The sequence below is a fragment of the Sinocyclocheilus grahami genome, unplaced genomic scaffold (assembly GCF_001515645.1).
Source record: "Sinocyclocheilus grahami isolate Dianchi unplaced genomic scaffold, SAMN03320097.WGS_v1.1 scaffold388.1, whole genome shotgun sequence".
Lineage (NCBI taxonomy): Eukaryota > Metazoa > Chordata > Actinopteri > Cypriniformes > Cyprinidae > Sinocyclocheilus > Sinocyclocheilus grahami.
This window is the reverse complement of record NW_015505567.1, coordinates 682,288-690,163: the sequence shown is the minus strand read 5'-3', so window position 1 is coordinate 690,163 and position 7,876 is coordinate 682,288.

Below are 7,876 nucleotides of genomic sequence, written 5' to 3'. Positions count from 1 at the left end.
TTTATTTATGAGAATACAAGATAAGGATCAAAACAACAATAAAAACAGCTATTTTATTTTTGTGGCAGGGCCAGTGAAAATGTTGGCTGGGCAAGAAAAAAAAGTATAATATATTATACATACATATTGTCAGTAATATAATACATTGTCAAAATACTCGCATTAGCCTTTCTCCCAACCAGACCTGGTGCATGTTTAAGGGTCTCTGCAATCTGGATTTCAGCATCCATGCTAGTAGACCCAGGTTGTGATTTCATTATTGCCCATAAATGGTTTAAGTAAAGTTTTTAGAGATAAACAAGTATACTTTACATTTGAACACACAGGTATTCATCCCATTTGTATTGCCAATCATGTAGAATTCTGTCACTATAATGCAATGCCTCTTGATATTAAATCCAAAATAATTGAAAATACAATAGAATATACAATAAAATAAATGCAAATACTGTTGATTTTTTATACTTATTAGAACTCAAACAGTTCTTCAAGTCTCCTCTTCCCCTTCCTTCCTTCCTTCGAGGATAAACTGTGACCAAACTTCTGAGGAAGTGATTTTTCTCATGATTCGCCACACTGTCTCTCCATAGTTTGGTCCTCCAATTGCAGAAAGGCATTTAACTTAAATGGAATTGTCAAATCCTATGCATACACACAGAACAGTTCAGCTGCAAATAAGAATGTCAAATTTTAAACGGTTTTTCTTTGGAGCGCTACGTCCACCCTCAGCTTATCCTCAAAGGAGAGCAAGTCAGGTAACTGGTTTTCTGGCCCTGTGTCTTCCTCTCTTGTCTGCCGAAGCAAGAGAGAATGCTCTTCCTGTTTTGCAATTATTTTATGTAGTTTCATGAAGACATTTAACTGGAAATCTGTAATATAATTTCAGTTTGTAAGAACTTCTGCTGGTTTGATATTTTATACAAAAAAAAAAAACCTTATACATAAAAAGGTTTATATAAAATATAAAACCTCTTATAAATATTTTGGAGTTATTAATATTACTTACTGTTATTTATTTCACAGAGGTGGATTTGTTCCACAGAAGGGAGAAATAAAGTCATATGCAACGCCAAATCAGAAAAGGTTGGGATGCGTTTTAAAATGCCATGAAATTGAGAATATGTGGTTTGTTAATTCTCGGTCTTATTTAAATTTACAAAAGCACAAAGAAAAGACTTATAAACCCTTCACTGACCACCTTAAATGCATTTAGTAAAAACAAAGACATTTTAATTTTGATGGCTGCAATACACTTCAAAAAACGAGGCAAAATAAACGTGACAGAACATAGAATATCCTAATTAAACCGTTTTGAAACGGTTCACAGGCAGGTCATTTGGTAATAGGTGAGGGTATCATGTTTGGGTATAAAAGGAGCATCTTAGGCTGGTTTCACACCGCATGCGTAAGCAGAGCAGAGGCAGTGCAGAAGCGGCGCGTATATGCAGAGCGGGAGCAGCGCGCGCCCATTGTGCTTTCACACTGGCAGTGTTTGTCGCGCAGCTGAACCGCGGCTTGTGTACTGCAAATACAGACGAGTATCATTCATTCGGTCACGCTTTTCAGGTGTTCTCCGACAACTGTCTGTCATGTGTTTTGATATGGGCAGCATGCTGTGATGCGGCCGTGTTCCCCTCGGTCACGTCCATATTACATTCTGTACATATAGTTTACATGATAACAAGTAATCTTAAAGTTAATAAATGCCTCTAGTTTTAATATTTTAAACAGGCCTTTGAAGTTTGGCCAATAACTCCTGGCAGTGATGTGTTTTAGTGTAGTTGATTCTGTGCTAATTTTTTTTAATGTTGTAGATTTAAGTAGCAAATGAGAATCGCTAAAATTATTGAATATATTTTGAGACAAAGGTCTTCTTAATGATTATCAGTGTGGTTTAAGATTAAAGCAACAGTTTTTCAATAACTAGAAGAATATGTAGAAGTATGGTATTTGTGGTAAAAGTGCCCCTGCTGTTGGGGCGAAAGGCACAATAATTAACATGATAATTAATAGATGGCTGACTTTTCCAATTGTTGACATGACAAATGGTTAGATTCAGATGGTAAATATCATATAGCCTATTATGTTGGGTGTCCACCTTAGAGAATCACCATGTTTATAAATGAAACCATCATATTTAAAAACATGATATTAATCATATAAATAAAAATGTACTACTGTAAATCTATTTTAACTTATGGGATCTCCTTCAATGCTTTCAGAATCTTTACTTTTTATTTCTGTATTTGAAAATATATTTTTATATTAACATTTTAATGACAGAATATTTATTGAACATTATCAAAATAAACAGAAAATAGCCTAGTGCAAACTTTGATAAAGTGATTGTTTTGAAAAAGTATTAACTTAGTATAAAAAAAATATTTTAGCTAAAGTATTTATCAATACTGTGTGCCTTTTACCCTGTGTTTGTGAAACACAAAACCCCTCACATGATTTTACAGTGAAATTACATTTTTCATGTTAATCAAGTCAATTTTAATCAGGAAAAATGCACTGTGGCTTTAATTCAGCGTAAGCGGCGCAGCAAAAATAGACCCAAAAAAACCCCCGCTCTGCTGTCGCATGCGGTGTGAAACTGGCCTTAGTCTTTGCAAGCAAAGCTGGATCAAGGTGTCAGTCTTGTGTTCCGTGTTTTCCTCCCCCACGACTTAGTTTTTCCCCATGTCCGATTAATATATATTAAAGCATCTCACAGAAGTGAGTACACCCCTCACATTTTTGTAAATATTTTATTATATCTTTTCATGTGACAACACTGAAGAAATGACACTTCGCTACAATGTAAAGTAGTGAGTGTACAGCTTGTATAACAGTGTAAATTTGCTGTCCCCTCAAAATAACTCACACAGCCATTAATGGATTAACCGCTGGCCACAAAAGTGAGAGACTCCCCACCCCTTCAACCTCTGCAGCAATGCTGGCAGCACTCATACGTCCATTTCCCAAACACAGCCTCTGGATATGACGATCCGATCGTGAAAAGACCAGGTGTAAATTCCCTCCAAAACGCTTGAGGCGGATTTAAACCACAGGAGGTGACTGGGACGCCAGATGAAAACTAGACAAGTGTAAATGCATCTGCTTGTTGAAACCACATATGTAAATTTTACTCTTCCTCCAATGTTAAAGGTGACATGAAAATTTTACTTTTCCAGGTTTTAAGTGCTATAATCAGGTCCCCGGTGCATCTACCAACCAAGGAAACGTAAAAAAGACTAACCCAGTAACTTTGTTTTGGTAAGACTTTTTCTGCAAGCGTCTGAGAAAATGAGCGCGTCTGATTTCGCTCTCTTGGTGACGTGGCAAAGGGATCTCATAATATTACCGCCCTTTAATCTGTAAGTTTCCACCCACGGCACCGTTATTGTGTTTTTGCAAGCAACAATGGTGTAATGCCATGGTGAAAGTTTGAGCAAAACATGCTAACTGTTCTGTCATTGAGGCTGGGACTTTAAATAGTGTTCTGTGCTCGTCAGTGCAGCCAGAGGAGACAAGACAGCAGTGGATTTATTGATTTATTGGTGTATTGCTGCTGCCACACAGATCTAAAATAATTTAGATTTTTGATTTATTTAAAATTTTTGATTTATTTCCCAGCTGTTTACCTTCACAGACATAACGACTGTTTTTTGTAACTCGTGTGTTTTTAATGTAAACTTGTGTGAATTATGGCTGCCACTAATGACTTTTTATTTCGATTAATCTATTGACTAATCTGTCGATTAATCTAAACGATTAATTTCCCACCAAAAAAAATTTAAATCAATTTTACTTAAAGGGGTCCTATTAGGCTTTCACTTTTTAAATTTTAGTCAGTGTTTAGTGTATGTTTGGGCATAAAAAAAGATCTAGAAAGTTACAAATCTCAAAGTCCACTCCAAAGGGAGACATTTCTTTGTTAAAAAAAAAATCCCTTTTCAAGAACTACAACGAATGGCTCGTTTGGACTACAGCGTTGGTTTCCGGGCTTTGTGATATCACAAAGCGGCCCATTAGAATATCATTAAAAATAATTCCTGACTACAGAAATTTGAATGGTTGGGGGGTGGGTAGGGGCAGGTTGTGGTTAGAACGCTTGGTTAAGTGAGTGCATCAGACGAGACGACGACGAAGTGCTGCTGCAGAGTTAGTGCATCAGAGAAAATGAAGAAGAGGAGCTGCTGTGCTGTAGCTTCAAATTTTCGGCATGTCTAGAACAATTCTTACAAGTAGAACACAACGTAGCTGGGCGCCGCGGACAGATGTGGCGCGACGCGACGCTGCACTTCTCGTCCGGTGTGCGACCGCCTGAAACACTTTTTTCCACCTCCATGCCCAAACGTCTTTGTTTGGGCTTTCCGAAAGCAGATGATGTCAGGAAACAGTGGTTGCAATTTATTTTTTAACTTTGTCCCTGAGCATTATAACCCCAATTTGCTATTGTGTGCTGCGCATTTTACTGAGGACAGCTTCCACAACATGAGGGAGTAGAGTGCCTGCCGGATTCGCCAAAAAGCTTTTGTTGAAAGACGGAGCAAGGGGCGTGGCAGTACTGAAACACCGTCTAAGCTGTTCGCCAATCACAACGCACTGGGAGAGCTAACCAATCACAACACATTTTGTTTTTCGGAAGGCGGACCTTCATCAAAGCCGGAACTAATCGAGCCATTTGTGCCAGGCTGGGGAGAAAGATATTTTAATAATGTAAATTATGTGAAAAATAATGCATTTTTCGAACCACCAAGCATGAGAGCATGCTCTAGTACACCCCCAAAACAAAATCAAGATTTTGTATAAAAAAAAAAAAAAAAACAATAGGACCCCTTTAAGAATGTTTTATTAAACTATGATTCATTAAACCAAATGAAATCCAAAAGTAAAGTGCAAGCAGCAAGTGTCCATCTCATAGTTCACATCACTGAAATCAAAGTTCAGTATTATAGTGCAAGAATGACAACATATCCACGTGTTCTAGTCAACTAATAAAATAAAATTAGAAAAAAAAATAAAAAATAAATAAACCCCCATTCTAATTGATTCAAAAAACATTCTAAATTTTTTTTTTTTATAAAAGGAGTATTTACCAGAAATATTATTTACCAGAATTTATTTAGGAGAAAGTGCAGTATTTCTGCACTTTTTTTTTTTTATTTTGACTTTTTTTTTTTTTTTATAAAAGGGGAATTTACCAGAAATATTATTTACCAGAATTTATTTAGGAGAAAGTGCAGTATTTCTGCACTTTTTTTTTTTTATTTTGACTTTTTTTTTTTTTTTATAAAAGGAGTATTTACCAGAAATATTATTTACCAGAATTTATTTAGGAGAAAGTGCAGTATTTCTGCACTTTTTTTTTTTTATTCTGAATTTTTTTTTTTTTTTAATAAAATCAATAAATTGGAGATGATTTTGATCATTAAAATTTAAATTGAACCATTAAAATGGAATCCAGAAAATAAAGGAAAACAGAATTTGGTAAAGATAAAACTGTAAAACTCAATTAATTAGACAGGCTTTTTGATTAATAAAAAGTATAGAAAAATTAAAATGGAAAACTGAATTTGGAAATAAAGCAGATTTCATAGTGCCCTATAATTATAATAATTTTTTTTTGTGGTAATAAAAAAAAAATCAGAGGCGGACAGTAACTAAGTACATTTACTTGAGTATTGTACTTTACTTATGTATTATTTTTTCTGGAAACTTATGACTTTATTTGTCTTTCAAAGTGAAGTTATTGTACTTTTCACTCCACTACATTTCTATCAAGATCCTCAAAGTAGAAAGTCGTTAGCAGCTTTGAAAGTCAGTGGGTGATTCTTTTTTTTCAGACAGTTTATGAGTAATCACTCTTGGGGCTACATGAAATGATTTCCAAGCATTTTTTTTTTAGCACTGACCAATTCCAAATGTGATATTTATTTACAACAATTTAATAAGAAGTTAATATTGTGGTTCATATTAGACACAATATTGCCCGATTTTGCTAAATTGTGTAAGTGAAAATATTACCTATAAAGCCACATAAGAATTGTTGTGCGTCTCCTAATAAAACACAAAAGGTGTTTGACTGAAGCAGCACTGCAGACCATTCTGTGTATGACATCAAAGTACAGCGAGAGCGATTAGACAGCATCTTTTAAATTTTTGTTTTGATGTCAAAAGTCTTGCCGTTTTGCTTTTTTGTTAAAGCAGTGTTGCTGTTGTAAAGTTATACAGCTACAGTTGTGTTGCTGGGCTTTAAAGCAGGCTTGATTTTTTTTATTTTCTTCCTTATCAGTCTGTATTTACAGCAATTTCACGGTCCACTCTGTGTCCAGAGCTGTGTGAGATCACTACCATCCTGCTTTTGTGGGGGTGGGTAGGGGTGTTAAATAAAAAAAAAATTTGTTTTGTTTTTTTCCCCCCCCCATAGGTTTTTAATATTCTAAAAGCCCTTTATTCCAAAGATACTACAAGCTAGTCAGTGTATTCAGTAGGTGTAACATATTGTAAGTTGCTTCAGAGATATTGCAAGTATTACATACAACAATAATAAAACCGTGTATTGACAAAAAAAATTAAATTTACTTTTGGTACTTAAAGGGGTCATATGATGCGATTTTAATTTTTCCTTTCTCTTTGGAGTGTTACAAGCTCTTGGTGCATAAAGAAGATCTGTAAAGTTGCAAAGACTAAAGTCTCAAATCCAAAGAGATATTCTTCATAAAAGTGTCAGCCACGCCTACCTAAAACGGCTCGTTCTAACACGCCCCCACATCTCTATGTCACTATTTGGGCAGCGTTATGCAACTCTTCCCACATCTTCACGCAAAGGCGGCGTAACTTTTATTCTCACTGTAGTATTGTTGCCGCCGCCATGTCGTGAAGGCGCTGTGTGCTTCATTGTGAAAGCGAATCTTTGTTTGGCCTTCCAAAAGAGGACGATATCGCTTTGTCATGCCTGGAGCTGATCCGTGCTGGTCGCTGAGGAAATACTTCAACTTCGCGCTGTCGTTCGCCGGATCGGCTTTCACCGTGGACGAAGCGGAGTCCAGCCCGGGGTCGCATGTAGTTGCCGCAGGCATTACAATATGGTAAGGGACGTAACATTTCCGTCACATGCTTGAGGAATTCGGCCAATCACAACACACTGGATAGCTGGCCAATAGGAGCACACCTCGCTTTTTCAGACCGATGAGCTTTGTAAAAATCGACGCGTTTCAGAAAGGCGGGCCATAGAGAAACAATAAATGTACAGTATGTGGAAAATAATGTTTTTTGAACCTTAAACATTTCATTACACCAAATAAATGTTCTTTTTAGCAGCATCATATGACCCCTTTAAGTACTTTTAAAAGCAAGTACTTCTGTACTTCTACTTAAGTAAAAATCTGTCTTTACAACTTTTACTTATAATGGAGTAATATTTGACCAGCAGTATCTGTACTTTCACTTAAATAATGGAGTTGTGTACTCTAACCGCCTCTGATAAAAATAGATGTAAGTGAACAATAGCCTTTAAAATTACTTAACACATATAATAGCAATGAGGCAATAATAATTAGTTCAAATAAAGTATCAAAAGCAAGAAATTGTGTGGTTATTGAACAAAATTGTTAAAATACATTAATACTACATGCATTATAAACAAGAGCTAATGTACATTATGCATTACAACAAAGGCCTGCAGGGGGCGCCAACAGCCTGGCGATTGTTTTTACTGTGCAATCTAATCGTTGTTTAATATTGACCCAGCACCATTTCATTCAAATGTTCACTTAATCTTTAATATTTGGCCATTTCTTTAGGACAGAAATGCTATAGCCACTGTATTTAAATGAATGTGGACATCAAAACGTGTAAACTCCCAAGTGAGGGTTTGAGCTTTAAT